Here is an 18,659-nt window from a genome sequence, read left to right as displayed (position 1 = left end):
GATAAATTGGGAGTCTGAGATTTGTAGATACTAACTACTTTATATGAAATAGATAAACAACAAGTTTCTACTATATAGCACAGGGAACTATATTCAATGTCTTATAGTAACCTACAATGGAAAAGAACCTGAAAAGGAATGTAATGTATGTGTATGTATGACTGAACTATTATGCTGTACACCAGAAATTGACACAACATTGTAAACTGACTAAACTTTAATGAAAAAAAAAAAAGAGATTAAATGGGATCTTTCCTTTGGTGATTCAGAGTATCATTATGACCATCAAGAATGGAACTTTGCTATAGGTAATTGATATTGAGTTAGGTGATATTGAAATGATTAAGATGATATTAGGGAGAGTGTTTTGCCCCTAAACTAGCTGGTCTAGACTGCTCTGCTGTTTCAGTCCTCTGGTTGTGTTCTGAAGACTTTTGGCCTTCCTAATACTGGCCTATGCTAGCACCCTTGGTTTGAAATACCTGGTTCAATTTTGCTATAGGTTGGAAGCAAGAAAATAGCCCAGTTTAAAAAAATTGTGTGTAAAATGAGGGAAAAGGCATTCACTCAGGAAGCCAGTTCTCCCGAGAGTAAATAAGAACATGAGTGCGTTTTTTCCTTCTGGGTGAGGGCTATGTTTTAGAGCAGGGATTAGCAAACTGTGGCCTGTGGGCCAAACCTGTTTTTGCACATGAAGTTTCATTGGAACGCAGCCCCACTTGTTTGTTTATATGTTGTCTACTGCTGCCTTCACACCACAAGGGCAGAGTTGAGCTGTTGCCATGGCAACCATATGGCCCACAAAGCCTAATGTATTTACTGTCTGAACTCTTACAGAAAAAGGTTGCCAAATCCTGCTCTCGAGCTTTAAAGTTGGGCAGAGTCTGAAATAAATAAGATGCTACTTTGTTTAGTAGTCTCTCTTAACCTACATATTCAAATCTTGTAGTACTGACTGTCCTAAATCTACTTTGGATAAATAAGAATTTGTTGCAGTAGCTTATTTGAATAGAGAATAAACAGCCTGCAGTAGCACATTTAGAACATTAAGAGGAGGTGAAAATGTGATTGTCAAGCAAAGTTGTGTGGGAATCTTCACTTTGGTATTGGCTGCTTTACTGTTATCAGTGCATAATATGTAAAATTATGTAGCTTTTCATTGTGTTCTGTAGAATGTTCTAGAAATGTTAGCAGTTAGTAGCTACTTTTCTTACACAATTGTTCAATGTAAATATAAATGCCTCTGTTATCTCTTTTCTCAAGTGTATCTATCTGTTCTTCATCTTTTTTCTTATAAATATTCCTGTTCTTTATCTTTTCTATGAAAAAAAATTTTTTTTGAGTTTCCCAACAGTGCATTATTCCGGAGTATGGTGTACAGAAAAAGATTCTAAACTTGGGTTTGAATTCTGATTTAGCCACTTTGTGGAAGAGAAACCTCAAGGAAGTCCCACTGCAACCAGAGCCTCAATTTCCTTGCTTGTAGAAGGGAGCTGGGACTCCAGGCTCTGCCCAACACGTGCTATAGGCTGAATGTTTGTGTTACCCCAAATTCACAGGGTGAAACCCTGAATATGATGGCATTAGGAGGTGGGTCCTTTGGGAGTGATCAGGTCGTGAGGACACAGCCCTGATGGGGTTTGGGCCCTTAGAGCCCCACAGAACTCCCGATCCCTTTCTGCCTTATGAGGATACAACTAGAAGTCTGCAAGGTGGATGAGGGCCCTCACCCAGCCCCGCTGGCACCTCATCTCACACTTCCAGCCTCTGGACTGTGGGAAATCCATTTCTGCTCTTTCTGAGCCACCTAGTCTGTGGTATTTTGTGATAGCAGCTAAAGGAAGTAAGACATCTCCTGAGGAGGAGTGTGTGAGACTCAGCGCAGAGAGGACTCTACCAGTGTGTTAATACTTATTTCTTTGATAATGGTCTCAGTTTGGCCTGGTTTCTTTTTGTACAAAGATGTGTATGTTTGTGCAACAGAATATGAAATGGATTCTACGTGACTAAAGTTGTCGCCTGTGCCGGGCATAAGGCTGCGAGCGTGAAGGAGATGGGGTGGGAAATACTCTTCAAACAGCATATGCGTTGCTCAGGTGTCTGCTTTGTTATTCACCTGTCTACTGTGAAAGTTCATGCTTCCGTGCAGACCTCCTGGGAAATATGCGAAGGAAAAAGGAGAAAGGGTAACCTTGGGAGGGGAAAAAGATGGTGCTTCTGTCAGTACAGAAGTCTGAGATAGAAGCAAATTACTGTTGGTTAATTTTAGCTACAGTTCTTTAAGTGAGTTTGGTATGTATGCTGGAAGGTTGTTGATTTTTTTTAAGATGAAAGAAAGAATAGTCTACTTTAATGAAAATAGACTCTTCTGCTGGGGAAAACAGAAGTCCCCTGTGGTGAGGCTAGGGTAGAATGACTGAAGGATGATGAGAACACATGTGGTTCCATTTTGTTTTTGTTGGAGCCTACAAAGAAAGCCCAACAGTCTACTGAGTGTTATAAATACTTGTAGAAGACCACTCCACTTTTATAATTTAAAGAGTTGCTAATAATTCAGTTTTGAACCACAATTATGTTGTACATATTTCCTCATAATCCTGGTGTAAAAAGATTAACAGAAAATTAAGACCTCATTTGCTTGTCACTTTAGTTCTTTTGACTTCTACCTCCATTTTTAATCTCAGTTAGTTGGAGGGTGATTATTCAAGTTACATCAGTTAACTATTGCTGTGTAACAAACCACCCCAAAACATAACAATTTGAAATGACAACCACTGATAATTTTTATGAATCTATTGGTTAATGAGGGGAGGAGTTCTGTTTATCGAAGTCAGATTCTGATTATGTTAGCTGGCCTTCGTCATGCATAGAGGTTAGTTGGCAGTCTATGATGTCCTTAATGGGAAAACTCAACCCTCGTCCACCTGTCTCTCATCCCTTCTCTCATCCCTCCAGCGCGCTGGTCCAGGCATGTCCTCATGGCAGTGGCTGGGGTCCCAAAGCCCAATTGTGCAAGAAGGTAGGTGGCAACATACATGTGCTTGTCAAGGCTCCATTCCTGTCATGTTTACTGATATCACATTGGCCAAAGCAAGTCATGGAGGAGCTCAGGGTCAGAGTGAAGGAATACAAAGCTGTGGGTCAAAGGGTATAGATCTTGGGAGACCATGAGTTGGGGCCTCAATCTCATTTTAGTCTTTCTCTATCTTAATTTTGGCAGTTTTGCTGTTGATTAGCACTTCTACAGACTGGGCAGGGGGAAAAACAAACAAACAAAGCCCCCTCAAACAACAATCCAAGCTCTACCTTGTAACTTTTTAGTGCTTGTTTTTAAAGCTTGGTGAGGGAATAGCTTGTCATAAAGGCTAAAATAAAAATGTTGCTTTATTTACTTATATGCCTCTTTGCCCCCTCCTTTTAAAAACTAAATTAAGCACCACAAATTCCTGTATAATGAAGTTAGTTCTTTTCCAGTTCTCTCCGTATCTATCCCTGAGCTCTGGCCTGTCTCCAACTAATTTCTGTATTTTGGGGCCAATATTCCAGTAGTGTTTGGAGGACTTTGGTGAGTGGGTCTTTGCAGTTTTAGTCTTTCTTCCCCATGTTCTTGCTTTTTGCCTTCCTTTCTCCTAGACTCCACATTATCATTACTTACTGCCCAGTCTACAAGTCTGGGAGAAACCTCAAACTGAACATGTTTCAAAGAATACTCATTATCCACCCTTTTTGCATTCACTCATGCCTTCAGTCAACAAATATCTGTCGAGTGGCTTCCATAGTATTCAGGCATTAGTAATATAGTAGTGTACAACATAGACACAGAGCAGGCCCTCCTGGAGCTTACAGTCTAATGGGGCTTGACAGACAGTAAACACATGCCTGAAAGCACCTCATTTTATGTTTAGTTGTGATAAGTGTTAGGGAGGAAATAAAGCCAGGTGAGCAGAATGATGGTGATGGGAGAGTGAGTGAGTATTCATGAAAGGCCTCTGAAGTAAGGGAGAGAGCCGGGACAATCTGGGAAGGATGCTGCAGGCAGAGGAGAAGAAGATGCAAAGGCTGCCTGAATAATCATCAATAAAGCTGCAACCATGCTTTCAGTGGGAAGAGTGGTAGGAAATGCGGTGAGGAGGCAAGCAGGGCTCATGTCATCTAGAGCCCAGTAAGGTCTTTGCATTTATTCTAAGTGAAATCTGAATCCGTTGATGGATTCGGGGCTGGGGAAAGACATGATCTGGTTTCGAGGTGGGCGAAGCTGGTCAAACATGACAGTTGTGTTAAAGAGGTGCTGCCTTAGGGGAGCAGCAGCGGAAACTGTGAGAGGATGGCAGACTCTGGAGCTCTCCAAAATGTGATTCATTTAAATAAGCCAAATTTAGATATTGAGATCAGCTCTGAGAAGCTGAGCGTATGGAGAAGTGTTTCCCAAAGTAGACCCAGCACACTTCCAGTGATATCTGAGTTAATTTTAGGTGCTCTGTCATGTGAATGGATCTTTTGAATTTTAATAATTGCTTATGAATTTAATGTGTATTAGGAAAAAATATAAAATTTGTAATACTACAGTTATTGCTTGTCGTGAGGATAAAGTATTGAGTATACTACTCAGTTGAGTGTAGGAATAGAAAAAATTGTGAGGGTTGTATCTAAATAACTAGATTTAGGACATGGTGATGGTTCTAAGGTTTAGTTCTGAGACGAGTGAATGATCACTCTGGTTTTGGGTGGTGTATAATCATAATCACATATTACCATTTTTTGGTTATCTATGAATGTGAGTTTCTATACTAGGCACTTTATAGATGCTGTTTCACCCAATTCTCACTGCAGTCTTATGTGCTGTAGGTGGCAAAGTGTTCTTTTAATTGAAGTTTTGTTGATTTACAATGTTGTGTTAATTTCTGGTTACAGCATAGTGATTCAGTTTTACACATATATATTCTTTTTTTTTTTTTACTAATATGAAGAAACTATTATGATGTCTCTGCAACAACTTAGAAACACCAAGTCAAAAGAATTAATACTCTACTGAATGTCTCCAGAATGTTATATTCTTTTTCATATTTTTTTCAGTAGTTTGTATTTGCTAATCCCAAACTCCCAGTTTATCCCTCCCTTCCCTTCCCCTTTGGGTGGTGAAGTTTTGATATTCCTATTTAACAGATGAGAGAAGTGAGGTTCATGGGGACTAAGGCATTTGTTATAGGAAGTCTCTGAGTTTCCAGATATTGCAAGATTATAAAAGTAATGTGCAGTTTCGGTAAGTTCTCTGCAAGCAGGGACTTGGTCTGTTTGGTATAGTAATGTAACCTGAGCACCTAGGAAAGTTTCTGATATACACCAGACATTCAATCAATACTTGCTGAATGAACAAAAGAAAAAAAACAGTGGGTCTTTTATTTAAGTCCAATCCAGGCGTGGTGAATATTCATGTTTCTCACAACAGAATGAGATTTAGGAAGTAATCACCTGGAGTTTTAATGGAAAGGCCATGTTTGGGGACCAAAGTGTAACTTACTATGCTCCCAAAATGCAGGTTTTCCCAACGTCCCAGTCGTAGCTTTATTTTTCTCCTTCTGTCCCTTAAGAATCTCATCTACTCTTCTAGGTATGAATGTGCAACTTTCAAATCTCAGACTTCGGTCCTAAACTCTAGTCATAGGACAAATAAACCAGCTAACAGATGTGGAGCCAATTTAGGGCAACATAACCTTTGGCAACTCACCTAACCTCCCTTGAGCCTAAGTTTCTGTCAGTAAAAGGAAGAGACAGATGTTGGACTGGAGCCCAAATCTGAGCAGAACCTGTGTGCGTCAGGAGAGGGACATTAGGGGAAGGGTGCCTTGAAAGGCAAATGGCATTCAGTTTCCATTTTTCTTGAGTGTCCTTGTTTTGCTTTTTACCTAGAGCTTTCTAAGAAGTTGAATAATCCTTTTTCAGGTACGTTTTCTCAAAGCACTTCTTTTTTTTTTTTGGCTTAGAAAAAAGTGAAAAGGCAAAGTATTGAAAGCAAAGTCATTTGAGCACTTAGACTCCCAGATAAAGCTCTTACACGCAGCCAGGGAAGCTCTACACACATTCTTTCTCTGCTGACAGCAGCCAGGAGGGTGGCCATTGCAGGGCAGGCAAGCTGGAAGGTCTCTGTGAGGCAGGGTAGGGGTGGTGGTGGGGTGGGGGAGACAGATCCAACTGACTGAGGAAAGGGCTCCTGGAGAGGGGCAGGAGCTGTGTAGAGGCGAGGTTGTACTGAGGCAGGAGGGCTATTCTTTTTTGCCTTTCCTTTCCTCTCAGAGGTGGGAGCTCTGGAGAGCGGGGAGTGTGCCCAGATAAGCAAGTCCCATGCTTAGTGCTCACTGCCAGAGCTGTCGCCTTCTCCTGTCCCCTCATATCTGCACTCCGTGTCCCTGATCAGCCCTGGCTGCACACGTATTTTGAATGATGAAATATATAATTTCCGCACATCACGTAAAAGGGAGCGGGGGTGTAAGGGTGAAAAGCATATTATTATCAACTGCAGACTCTTTTATTTTATCTATTATTTTGTTGGTATATTTTATTGACATAAAAACATACCATCTTAAATGATTAATAATTCTATCTTGACTGAGTTATTTTATTGAACCTACATTTTTGCATCACAATTTTCAAATGGATAAAATAGCCACAGTACAAGAAAAATGGAGGCAAAACGAAAGTTTTTTAATTTCTTCATACATGACTACCAACATTCATATTGTTTAAAAAAATGCACTGAAATATCAGTAACTTTGTACATGTTTTCTGTCTGTACTTGCTTTTAAATAGTTAATGCTGGTTATTAATTCTTTTCTAAAAATTAAAAAAAATTATTATTATTATTTTTTAATTGAAATATAGTCAATTACAATGAGTCAGTTTCTGGTGTACAGCGCAATGTCCCAGTCATGCATATACATACATGTATTTGTTTTCATATTCTTTTTCATTAAAAGTTATTTCTGTGCTATACAGAAGAAATTTGTTTTTTTAATCTATTTTTTTTTACATTTTTTTGTTGAGTTATAGTCATTTTACAATGTTGTGTCAAATTCCAGTGTAGAGCACAATTTTTCAGTTATACATGAACATACATGTATTCATTGTCACATTTTTTTTTGCTGTGAGCTACCACAAGATCTTGCATATATTTCCCTGTGCTATACAGTATAATCTTGTTTATCTATTCTACATAAGCCTGTCAGTATCTACAAATTTTGAAACCCCAATCTGTCCCTTCCCAACCCCTGCCCCGTTGGCAACCACAAGTTTGTATTCTATGTCTATGAGTCTGTTTCTGTTTTGTATTTATGTTCTTTTTTTTTTTTTTTCAGATTCCACGTATAAGCAATCTCATATGGTATTTTTCTTTCTCTTTCTGGCTTGCTTCACTTAGAATGACATTCTCTAGGAGCATCCATGTTGCTGCAAATGGCGTTATGTTGTCATTTTCTATGGTTGAATAGTATTCCATTGTATAAATGCACCACATCTTCTTTATCCAGTCACCTGTTGATGGACATTTAGGCTGTTTCCATGTCTTGGCTATTGTAAATAGTGCTGCTATGAACATTGGGGTGTAGGTGCCTTTACATAGTGGTTAACATTTGCAAATCTCAAACTCCCAAACTCTGCATACCTTTAATCTCCTGGATCAAAGACACATAAATGAAATTTCCAGCACAGGCTGAATGGAGATAAGCTCTATACAGAGGTAAACACCTGCTTTGGGAGGGCGGGGTGAAGTGAACAAATTCCAAGTGTGTGGATCTGGGCAGCCATTTTGAAAGAAATAGGATTCAAATTAGGCTTTGAGGGGAGGATACGACTTTGATGTTTAGGAGGAAAGAGGGTTCTAGTCTGGGCAAGTGGAATAGCCTCTTCAAAGGCCTGGATATAGGAAAATGCTGAGGCTGGGGTGGATGGGCTGGGGTCAGGGGGCAGGGAGAACCGAGCAGTGGGGAGGGAGTTTGTGCACATTGTTGGGAAGGGGCCAGGAGGTTGGCCTAGACGTGGGGAGAGGTTCTGGATTGCTTTGCATGCCAGCTGGGTTCTTTGAACTTTAGTGGGTCTGCACAGTGAGCCTTTCACACTCTGGTAAGGGGAATCAGGAAGTGGGAAGGCAGGAGAGGGCCATGATCAGAGATGCCAAAGAGACTGGGATTCTTTTTTCTTTCTTTCTTTTTATTTTGTTTATATATTTTTCTTGAAGTATAGTCAGTTTACAATGTTGTGTTTTCTTTTTCCTTTTTTAAAACTTTTTATTTTGAAATAATCTTAAACTTGGAAAAAAGTTACAAGAATAGTCAAAGAACTTTGAGATAGCCTTAAGCTGGGTTTACCAGTTGGCTAACATTTTTGCCACATTTGCTTTATCTTTCTTTTAATTAAAAAAACTTTTTTGGTGGGGGGAGGTAATTAGGTTTATTTATTTATTTAGTGAAGGTACTGGGGATGGAACCCAGAACCTTGTGCATGCTAAGCACATTCTGTACCACTGAGATACACCTCCCCCTTCCGTATCATTCTCCAACACATACATATTACTAAGAGATGTTTCTAAACCATTTGAGAGTAAGTTGCAGACATCATGCCTCTTTTACCCCAAAATATATCAGTGTGTGTGTTGTTCCTTAAAAACAAGGGCTTTCCTTCACATAACTTCAGTAAAATTATTGAAATCAGGAAATTTAATACTGATAAACAACCATTATCCAAATTTTACTAATAGTCCTAATGTGTAGCTGGACTTTTCTCTTTTTTGTGTATGTGAACCAGTAAAACAGGCTGGAGATGATGCCCTGATGGTGGGAATAAGCCATTTCAGAGGGGGACCAAATAGGATTTGGCAGCAATAGGTTCTGAGGATGAGAGAGGAAGTAAAGCTGATGAGAAGGTTGTAGTTTATAGGAATTGGTGTTGTTAACCAACAAAGAACTTGTGAAAAAAAATCAAATTGTAAGGGTGTTCTGATGTTCTGGAATTTTGATTTAATAACAGTAATTAGATTTACGCAGTGCATGAAAAAGTAACTAGGCCGTGTAAAGAGAGACAGCCTAACGTAGTAATTAAGAGTTTGAACTTTCGGTGCCAGACTGCCTGGGTTGGAATCAGGCTTTGCCACTTATTAGATGTATGACGTAGGGAGGTTACCTGAGTTGGCTGTGCTTCAGTTTTCTCATCTGCAAAATGGGGATGATCATACTACTTGCCTCACAGGCTCCTTGTGAGGATTAAATGAGGTATTATTTGTAAAGTGCTGTATTGCAAACCTACTTGACATAGATGCAAGAAATAGTGAGGAAGGGGGAAGGAGCAGGCTGGCAGAAGTAGGGTCAGGAGCATGGTGGCAGGCATTGGTTTTTTGAACAGAATAGGGACAGTGCTTTAAGATTGGAGGGAAGAAAAAGACTATGCAATGTCCTATGACGTTTAATGTGCAGGGAGAGAAAGTTGAGGCAGCTCACTTACAACCACTTCCATCTTTGCAGAGTGGGCAGTGAAGCTGCTCCTTGGGGAAGTCGGAAGTATACTAGAGAAAATGAAAGAATTGGAGAAAGTTTGGATGTGTATTAGAGATTAAAAGGGGATCGTCTAGTGATGGCCACTGCCTGGGACTGACTGAGTGGCACCGTTCTATAAGGTATTGCTATGGGACTTTCTCTAGTGACACACTGGAATTGACTAAGAAGAAATGGATTGGGTCAGTCCAAGTCAGGGTTTTAACGAAAAGTCAAGAGCACTAGAGGCCCTCAGAGGTCAGAAAGAATTTGCTTGGAAATGGTTAAGAGGAGGCTGTGAAGTCAAGAGGAGGCTGAGTAGGCTAGGTTAATGTCTCTCAAACTTTTCTGTGAAATAGTCACAAGAATGTGATGACAGAGAAGAAACGAAGCTCATCTCCAAGATTTGGGGGCTTAGCTCAAAGTAGCCTATCCCAATCTTTGAAAATTCTGGAGTCTTGAGTTCTATTTTTAAAAATGTTTAAAATTCCATTATGGTTATGTATTTGTTGTAAGTATTAAGCTACTTATTATTGAGTGAAATAAACAGCTAAAAAAATATATGTCACGTTTTTCCATGGCTAGCTGTATACTGGGATGAAGGTGGGGAAATACATCTCCTAGTTTAAGAAGCCTGGGATTAAAAAAAGCCGGATCAACTGGAGAGAACAATGAAGGGGTAAGATAAATTCCACGGGGGGCAGGGAGTAGGAAAGGTGGACAAAATTTGAGGTGGCAGCTAGAGGGAGGTTTGTCAAAATGTCAGATCTTGAAGATAAGACAGTTGTAAGTGATACTGGGTCTCTAGTGCGATCAAGCAAACCACTGGCTGATTGAGATGAAGAGGTAGAAGCTGCCTTGGGTGATTTCAATCTTGTTGAGTTGCTCTTGGCTTAGACCTCAAATACAAAATTCCCTCTTGTGGTGCAAAGAAGAAAAATTAATGTTTAAAGAGAAGCTTTTGTGAAACGTTAAGCCAGACATTTATTTTTAAACATTATCTTGAAGTCAGAGTGAGATTAATAGAGCCAGTTTAAATCCCCTTAGGGAACGTTTGGTTTCTGCCTCTTGCCTGATAGCCTCCATTAAAAATGGAAGCAAGAAGTATACAATCGAAGTGTCAGTTGTGACACTGACTACTTTTTAAATGAATGTATTTTCCCACTCATTGACAGAAGACATCCTTATTTACTTTATATTTGAGGGTCTCTGCTTGAACAACAAGCAGATATTTTGTGGAATTACTGGCTGTTTCAGGAGTGTAAGCAAGCAGTCATTTGTGCCCATCTTGTTCCTATGTTTCAAAATAATGTTGCAGGCAAATACAGTTGACCCTTGAACAATTGGAATTAGGGGCATCGCCTCTGTCAGAAGTCTACTGTTAGCCATTTGTTCCTAGAGTTTTGAAACAAGTAATTATAATGCCTGATGTTGATAACTTCCATTGGTACATACCTTCAGTATTTTCCACCTCCTTTTTTAAGTTCAAAAAGTATACAAGCAATAAATGTTCATAGAAGAAAAGAGTTAAATAACCGGAACAGATAGCATCCCAAACTGACCAATGGGATGGTCTCTGTGCATGTTTTTCCAAACTTTGTTTCAAGCTATTTCATGACAAATTTATGTTTACACAAATGAAATGATAGACAGCTTCTCTCTTAGGATTTATGGGAGTCATGATTTAGGGAAGGCACGTATTTTGCCTCACTTTTAAACTACGTTAGGGAAATTATCTGAAGTTTAGTGAAAAGAATGATAAAACGAGAAATGAGACTTAAGTTAATCAAATATCAGCACGCTAAGGACTAGTATATTGAGGAGTCTCCAGTTTGACACGTTTTCAGGAAGTGAGTGGGTTCACTTTCCACATTTGACTCTGGTCTTTCTCTTTTTACCTTTTCATCTCCATATCCTTTATTAATTTATTTTTTTTTGTATTTTGTTTGTTTTTAATTAAAAAAATTATTTTGGTAGGGGAGGTAACTAGGTTTTCTACTTATTTATTTGTTTTGATGGAGGTACTGGGGATTGAACTCAGGACCTCATGGATGATAAGCATGTGCTCTACCACTCTCCAAGCTCCATACCCTTTAAAACTATATCAACGTGATGGAACTGGGATATCATGCTTAGCATTAACTTACTCCCTTGTGTCATGTTGAGATTTTCCTCTGTCAAGATCGGTGGGCTCTCTTGTAAGGCTCAATCCCTGAGATCTTTGAGAACATACCTGGAGACAGGCTGCTCCCAGGGGAAGTGGCAATCAGAGCCCCGTTGGCTTTACTGGGTCAAGCTGAACCTGAGCTGGGTAATGCTGAACCTAGGAACTGGGCTAGGGGAGTAAGGGTCTTTTTGCCTCCCCTGCTCCGGCAACAGCTGACTCATCTGTGGGTTTGCCTGTGATAGGATCCAGGCTGATGCCTGCATTCCTGTGGTCAGCCTTTCCATTGACCAGGAGGGATTTCTACCTGATAGCACTTCTCTAATTTTATATATAAGCCTAGGCTTCTTTCTGATTATGCTAGGCTATTTGCAAAATACAAAGTTCAGGCTGATTGATTAGTTTCTTCCTGTCCACATTCTGCCTGAACTAAAAATGAAGCCAGCAGTGTTTCTTATCCTTTAAAAACACTTGGCTAATTTTCACAATTAGGAAAATTACATGGTTTCCTGGAGATGCTGATGTGTTCTCTTAGAAAGGTTAGCCCTCTATTCTTGGAGATTTATTAATTTCACTAAAAACTCACAGATTACAGTGTGGGTGTGTGGAGGATGGGGAGCAGGAGGGAAAGAAGGGGAAGAAATGGGTTAAAATTTCATTCAAAGGAACAGTTTTAACATTGGATTAGGAAATAAAGGCTGTCAATAAAAAAATGGACTAGTCTAAAGTTTTCATAATCCTGTTGCCTATGTATACTTTTATTTCTGAATAAAGCTCAAATCGTTTCTCGTGAAAGGGAACGAAAGCAGAAATCTCCCAGGACGTGTTGAAATTGGCAGTTGGTTAGAGCTTGGCCGTGGCAAGAAAGACAGCTTTCCCCTTGGTGCCTCGTGCCAGGTCTTGGACAGAACATCTTCAGTTATCTCTGGGAAGACCCCAATGTTAGAGTGGGCTGGGAAGAATAGACCACGAGGGCGCAGCTGCATCCTGGTCGGACAGCATCCCGGCGTGGGTTGCTCTGGCTGAGCTTCTCCAGGGGCTAGAATGTTTTGCTTTCATAGTCATCTGGATTGTTTATGAAGGGTAGGAATGTCCCAGCCTCACCCCAGACCTGCTGATTCAGTCTCTGGGGGTTGCTGCTTGGGAATCTGTATGTTAGGGAGGCTCCCAGGGTAATTGTGATGAGTGGTTATGTTTCAGAAACACTAGTGTAAATAATGGCAGAGAGTAGGACAGACTGATGGGAAGCACTGATGGGAGGAACAAAGTGTGTGTGTGTGTGTGTGTGTGTGTGTGTGTGTGTGTGTGTGTGTGTTGTGCAACAGCTATGAGTTAAAATCAGGCTACTGGAATTTGCCAAGAAGCAACAAGGGAGACACATTAACCAGGTTCCAAAAATGTGACGTTAGGCCTTCCCAGAAACACTCTCCTCTAGGGTGTGAGCTTCTGGAAAGCACTGACTGGTCCTGATGAAATCCCACATTTCCAGGCCTAGCATAGGGTTGGCTCCAGAAAAGGCCATCACAGTGTTTTCCTTAAGGTTCGGTTTACTCTTTATCTTTGATTTTCTACCTCAGGCAGGATTCCTAGCATCCAAATTTCTTCAGTGAGTTTGCAGATTTCTGACAGTTCTCTGGTTTCTTTGGTTTCCCTTTTATTTTCTATGCCATTTATTAGAATGCCAATCTACACATTTGACAGATTGAACAACCTTTGCAGATAAACAACAGAAGCTAAAACTACATATGATGCTTTGTATTATACACCCAGAGTCTGTTGTCCATGGCAAGTATGGAGTTTATTTACGTCTTGGATGCACGAAGCATAAACATTCCCTAATGAGGGGAAAAAAGAACCTTATGGGAAGGAAACTCCTGGATGCCAGTAGACGGCAGTTGTTTATGGAACTCTGAGCTTGAGTGAGAGAACATTCTAAGGGAAGCAACTACCTGTAGGGTGGTGTGGCCGGGGTGACTTTACATCCCAATTTACAGGACAATCTTGGCTTTACCTATTGAGATGGTATCTGATTTGGTTAGGGTCCCTTTTATACTCAGTGCTCTGGTTTAGGTAATAAGTTATGTGATCACTGTGAGGATAGGAGAGAGAAAGACATTTCCTAGGGTTACTAAGTAGCACACATTTCAGTCTGTGATTTATCCCATTCCAGGCCCACCCCTAACATTTGCAGGCTCAGGACAAGAGACCCTCCTGTCCTGCAGCCTTATCCTTTCTCTTCCTTCCCTGAATCCACTGTGCAACTGTAGGAATATGTGTGGACAAACCAATCTGCTCATTCAAGCTTTATCCACACCCATGGCCCAACAACTGCCCATGGTCACCCCTCAGGCCCAGGGGTATACGTGCTGGCTGGAAAGTGGTCTGCCCTTGGGGGTTGGTAAAGACCCACATGGCCCTGGAGGCTGGCTTTGGACCATTTGAGACAGGGGAGTCCAGGGTGGTGGGAACCTGGGGAATGGTCTAGAAGGGAGATTGCTGGGTATAGCCCCCAACCCTGCAGACTCCTAGCCCTATGGGGAGGCATGGCCAGAGGAGGGCAGGAGAAGAGCCCCAGATTAGAGTTACCTGGCCCTAAGGTTGTCCCGTCCTTTTCACGCCTCCTTTTCCGAGATCCTGTTTCTAGCACATCCTGAGCGTCCCAGGGAAACAGGCTCCCTATGCCGTTTGGGATAAGAATGCTTCAGACATGAATATTGCTTGGTCTTCTGATTGAGGTCCGGGGGTATCATTTATCTGGCCAGATAGAAATCCCTTGTCCTACCTTCAGGCTGGCTTGTTCTCAAATGCCTCGTGTTTTGGTACCAACTCCATTTTTCAGGTTGAAACAAAAACTTCAACCATATGGCTTAATGTTTTCAAAGTCAACCAAAGGGAAGGTAAGGCATATTTCATCAATGGAAATCTAGGGAATGTTTTCTTGGCTTGCTGATATGTTCCACCAGGTGTGTGGATGTGAGGATAGGAAAACCGTTTGCCTGGCTGTTCCCACTGTGGTTTTGTTTATCTGAGGATCAGTTAAATGGGAAGACTTTCCTCTCTTGTGATTAGAGAATCAAATCTCTTACAATTCTCAGATACTTCTTTTGCTGCTATTTGTGGAACTACTGGAGTAATTTTAAAGTCAATAAACACTTTCTCTTTTTTCGCCTTATCTCATTAGGATTGAACTAGCTCACAGGGCAATACGGTATTTTCCTGGGCTAGGAGCACTTTCTTTTTTTATGGATCACTGGATGCCCTGTAGATACGGTCTTTGTGTACAGCACAGAGATTGTGCCCTGCATCGCCCTGGAGGTAAACTGCACAAAGAGTCTGAGTGGGACTGTGTACAGTGGCAGCCTTGCCCATGCAGGTTTGGGTCAGGAACTCCTCCCAACCATGTCCTCCCAACAGGCCTGGTTTTTCTCCTCTTTCTCACTCACAAGCATACAGAGAAGATGCGTATTTGAAGAGAGTCCTTGAAAATCATGTTACTTTCTACACTTTTCTCTCATTTTCTAAAGGTACTCATTCTCCTTTTAATATTAATATAGATGAGGGAAATCAGAGGCCACTATGGATATACAGAACTAATTTTTATATAATCAATGCTTTTGGCCAACAGTAGTAACAAAAATATGCTTTTAAACTATTCTATCCTGTCAAATTAGCTTCCCTGGTGTCTGAACAGCTATGACTTTTCCATTTTAATAGATGCTTCAGTATGTGATTTTCCTGGAATTAATAGAATAAAGTGATGTGTCAAATATCTACGCCTTATTGCCCATTTGTAACCAACAAAACTTATACTAAGTCACACTGCTTTGGGTAATCAGTTGTCCAACAGAAAGATGCTCTTTGTATCCAAGCTTTAAAGAAACTAGTCTGTCTTTATTTGGTTATAACCAGAGACTCAGTTGAGCAGAAATTGCTATTCAGATATTTGCTTGCTTTGGCTTTTTTGGGTTTTCAATGGTGGTGGAATGAGGAGGGGTGCATCTGAACTGCAGAGTGATTCCCAGATGAGTCCTGGTGTGCAGTGTGTCTGCTTACTTGTTACCTTTGTGTGCTGCTCATTACCACTTCTCTTCTTTGATTATTGGAAACTTCCATTCTTAGTAATTTAATTTATCCCTACCAATGCCAGGGTCCCATGACAGCCTGAAAACCAGGCTTGATGAAGTCCAGGTGTATTTTAATTCTTTTTTATAAAACCCAGGGGAGGACTTCTTAGAGACCAGGCTGATTTTTATGTCTTAGAAAAAAAAACCCAACCCACTAACAGTGGGAATTTTGAGGTATAATGAAGCCCAGGGAGGGATGGGTTCCTTTCCAAAATGTTGCCAATAGATATACTTTAAGAAAGTAAACGTGACATACATTCTTAACTATTTTCCAAAAGGGAAAATACTAGAAGAGAGAGAGTTTAAAAATAGAAACTGTCCAGTAGCAACGGGATGGCTCATAGGTCTAATGGCTCTCACAAGTGCTCAGTGGAGAGCATATCAGCTGTTCAACAAAATGTTTGTTAACAGAATAAATGAATGGATCAAATTCCCGAGCAGAGAACACCTAGCATGAATGTCCACATCACCCACACATACTGAGCCCCGCTGTGTGGTGTGCCCTGCCACACAGGCTGTCTGATTTGGTCTTTGCTGAAACAAATTCCTATTTTGTAGATGACTGCTGAGGCTCAGAGAAGATTTCAACCACTTCCTCATGGCAACCAGTTGTTAGAACTGGAATTGGAATGCGAGTCTTCTGACTCTATGGCTCTGGTTCTGGGACTTCAGGGATGACCTGCCTTTTTGAAGTCATGGGCCAGAGCAACGGCAGAACCGCCACTTCCCAAGCAGTGGGAAAACATGCAGCTGACTCCCTGTTCATCCTCATACAGAGAAGAATCACGCTAACCCTCAGGGGCCTTGGTGCATTAAAAGACTTAAAAGATAGCGGTGCAGGGGATGTATAGGAGCCCCTCTAAACATCCTCTAAGGGCCCCAACTCTGGGAACTGGCAAAACGTGAGTGCAGAGAAGGGAGAACATGTGTCTAAATTCTCCAGGTTATTTCTTTTGCTACTCAAGCCAAGCATTCTGGCTTTTAATCAAAATTTCGGGGGAAGCTTATAGTAGATCAGACTTTTGGAAGAGTATTTGAAGGCAGGAAGGAAAAGGCCTTATAACTCATCCATTTGCATCTTGTGTTACTTTGTAATGCTATCAAAACTTTTTTTGTTTTACATAGATTCTGTCTTTGTTCAACTTCCTGAAAACTTACTAGGACAAGTTTCTTCTTTCTCTTCTCTCTTCCTTGTATTCTGTCCGTGTACAGAGAGGTCTTTCAGCAGGACAGGCAGTCACCTGTATAATATATTCAAGGTGCTCCAAGAAGCTTGTGTGGCCCCACTGGCCTAATCCCATTTCTGCAGTGCACACCTTGTATCAGAGTCATTTTCACATATTAAAGAGTGAGGTGTTTTCGAGGCCCTGTTGACAGTGGTAATTAACTTGGCCAGATGACCTAGTCAACTGATGGCACTCACTAGCCCATTAGTTCATGGAAGTTAGTTAATTCTATCAGTTGATTGGCCACCACCAGATAAAGCCCAGAAAAGATGAAGAAACAATTTCTTGGTGGTAGAAAGGGGGAAACAGAATGTATAGAACACCCTCTTGGGAAAGTGATCTTCTTGTGTTCCCATGGAGGACAACTCAGGTATGTCAGGGTGAGGTGTTAAGAGAGGATGAAAGGGAAGTCTCGTCATTACATTTGACTCACAGCCTTGGCCTGTGATGTTCTGTAAACTGAGAGTAAGGGAGTAGGATTTGAGACAAAGGCTTTGCTCTCTGCTTGGTCACCACCTAATGGCTCACAAAGCTTCTCTTTGTGCTAGCTTATTCTTAAGTTGTGTCTAGGGTGTTCTTGCTGAAGAAATGCATCTTCTTGTGTTAGCTGTGGACTCCATGGTATTAAAACCAAAGCCATTTGGCTGTATGTCAGATTTAATGACTTGAAACAGTCGGCTCATCTGGACTGGGAAGTCCGCTACTTTGAGGAACTAGGCTTTAATTGGCTGCTGAGGTCCTTGGGTGGCTTTCTGTTCTGTGCGTAGAGCAACAGTGGTTATTGTTCTATGGATCTGTAGGAACCAAGGATGACTGTTCTCTAAGAATGTTCCTAGGGGGTTGTTACTGGTGGTGGTGATGATCACTATTATTTCATGAACACTCAAGTCTTTTACTTTCTTGTAAATTTGTTTTTCCTTGAATACTGGACTGTAAATGTGAGTGTATGTGTTCCAGTAAATTCAGGATTCTGGTTGTTGTGTCCTTTTTTACTTAACTTTTTATTACTGTACTTTGTACTTACGGCTTGCTCAGAATCTTAAGCAATTTGACATGGACATATTTTATCCTTTTGTTGTCTCTCCATTATAATGTGTGGTCTTCAAGCTCAGGAAGGTGATTTATATGTTACTTAAAAATATCACCTTTATCCCTCCATCTCTTTCCTTCCCCTTCCTTTCCCTCTGGGGTACATTTATGCCTACCACCTCCCAGAGCCTGTGCTAGAATTTCTCTTGTGCTAATTTTTTTTTAACAATAATGTCTGATTGTTTAAAATATCATTATCTAGTGTTTAGTAAACCTATGATAGAAAATAACTTTGTTGCTTCACAAATACTTACAGGAAGTGAAACAAAATGTTACCCATTTCAATATCCAAATATTGTGCTTTTTCTATTCCTGGATAGAAACAAATAAATGTAGGTATTTGTTACTGTGCAAAAAATACATGTGACAATTTCAGACTTCATACGTGGTAATTAGAATGGCGGACAGTTCCCTGTACATAGCTTTGTAGTGTCTCCTGTCTTTCTCTGAATACTTTGCTCCACATTTCCCCTCACCCCCGAATCTCTGGATTTTTGCTTTTCTCCCCTCATTATTCTCTCTCTTTCTCCTTCTCCTCTTT

The 18,659-nt window shown here is 40.7% G+C and overlaps 1 protein-coding gene across 1 annotated transcript in view; it reads left to right on the top strand.

The window, feature by feature from the left end:
- Nucleotides 1-2,975: 2,975 nt before the first annotated feature.
- PDE4D (phosphodiesterase 4D) overlaps nt 2,976-18,659 on the top strand; it is a 1,287,753-nt gene continuing 1,272,069 nt past the window's right edge. The window contains exon 1 of the mRNA XM_010974890.3: nt 2,976-3,019. The gene's annotated coding sequence lies outside the window, so the exon portion shown is untranslated. The remainder of the gene's footprint in view (nt 3,020-18,659) is intronic.

Source organism: Camelus dromedarius, chromosome 3 (genome assembly GCF_036321535.1).
Source record: "Camelus dromedarius isolate mCamDro1 chromosome 3, mCamDro1.pat, whole genome shotgun sequence".
Lineage (NCBI taxonomy): Eukaryota > Metazoa > Chordata > Mammalia > Artiodactyla > Camelidae > Camelus > Camelus dromedarius.
The sequence above is the reverse complement of the archived record's forward strand: the minus strand, read 5'-3'. Positions and strand labels throughout refer to the sequence as shown.